The following is a 1,551-nucleotide window of genomic DNA, read 5'->3' on the forward strand; positions in this document are numbered from 1 at the left end:
CACAGAGCGAGCAAGATAGTGAGAGTAGAGGGGGAAAGCCACTGGCATACCCGGGCTCCGGCTTTCCCCCTCTACTCTCACTAAGATAGATTTCATCATACCCTAAATGAATTTAACGTTTTCAGAGGTTCCATCTCTAGGACAGAAACCTCCCTATATCATGGGCATCCTCCTTTTTATGACTTCAAGGGGGACATGAGATGATGCCATTGGGGAATTGTTTAAAGGTCACGTAAAAATCATCAATGGAATCCCATATATTTCATTGCATATTCTTATAGCTTACCTCAACAGCTTCCCAAAATACTATAATGAAATCGTGTTCTAATCAGTACTTTTCGAGTTATAAGACTTAAAAGTTACAGTATCGCTATCATTAGCATTACACAAAGTGTTCAAACGATGGCTAAAACCTCTTATGTTGCTCAGGATAATTACTTTGATAAAATTTCTGGTTGAGGCCATTGGAGGTTGTTCCTCTAATTTTCATTTTTACCAAAAATTCATCTTTACGTAAAAAATGAGAAAGGAGGAATAACCTCTAACAGTCTTGGTTTTACAAATGAGATCACGATCCTCAACTACATTCAAGAGGTTTTAGCCATCGTTTGGTCCTCTTGGGTAATGCTAATGCCGGCGATACTGTAACTTTCAAGCTTTATAACTCGAAAAGTACTGATTCGAACATGACTTTATTATAGTGTACTAAGTATAAAGTTTAAAGGGCGAATGAGAGTCAGAATATAAAAACGAATTTCTTAAAATATCATAACCAATATATTAATACGTATATCTTAAAAATTAATGTAATAACAAAATTAAGAAGATTACATAAATTAAATTATCCTTACGTGTGTGATTACATAGTTACAAAAAATGCATATACTAACAAAACATGTTTCGGCTGCAGAATTCAACCTTCCTCGGTTATACAAATTTCCATTCAACGCATTGAGTATCCAGTGATTTAAATGTTCAAAAATCCACATAGTTATGTACCAAGTTGAAGAAACATTGCTCACAAAACGGCTGCTCGGCCGTATGGAGGAAACATTGGAGATTCGATGTGGTTCCTGATGTCTAAATCGCATTAAATATGTTCGTCGATCCGTCATTACGAGAATAATATGAAACGTCGTTACAATACTTGTCACATTAGAATCACCAATTCGTTAAAAATTATTTAGTTTTTACAGCTTAGTATGTGATTATGACAACTGCCAAGACTCGACTGTCTTGGCCGAGCAGCCGTTTTGTGAGCAATGTTTCTTCAACTTGGTACATAACTATATGGATTTTTGAACATTTTAATCACTGGATACTCAATGCGTTGAATGGAAATATGTATAACTGAGGAAGGTTCAATTCTGCAGCCGAAACATGTTTTGTTAGCATATGCGTTTTTTGTGACTATGTAATCACACACGTAAGGATAATTTAATTTATGTAATCTTCTTAATTTCGTTATTACATTAATTTTTAAGATTTACGTATTAATATATTGGTTACGATATTTTAAGAAATTCGTTTTTATATTCTGACTCTCATTCG

This window comes from Trachymyrmex cornetzi, unplaced genomic scaffold (genome assembly GCF_001594075.2).
Source record: "Trachymyrmex cornetzi isolate Tcor2-1 unplaced genomic scaffold, Tcor1.1 scaffold571, whole genome shotgun sequence".
Taxonomy (NCBI): domain Eukaryota; kingdom Metazoa; phylum Arthropoda; class Insecta; order Hymenoptera; family Formicidae; genus Trachymyrmex; species Trachymyrmex cornetzi.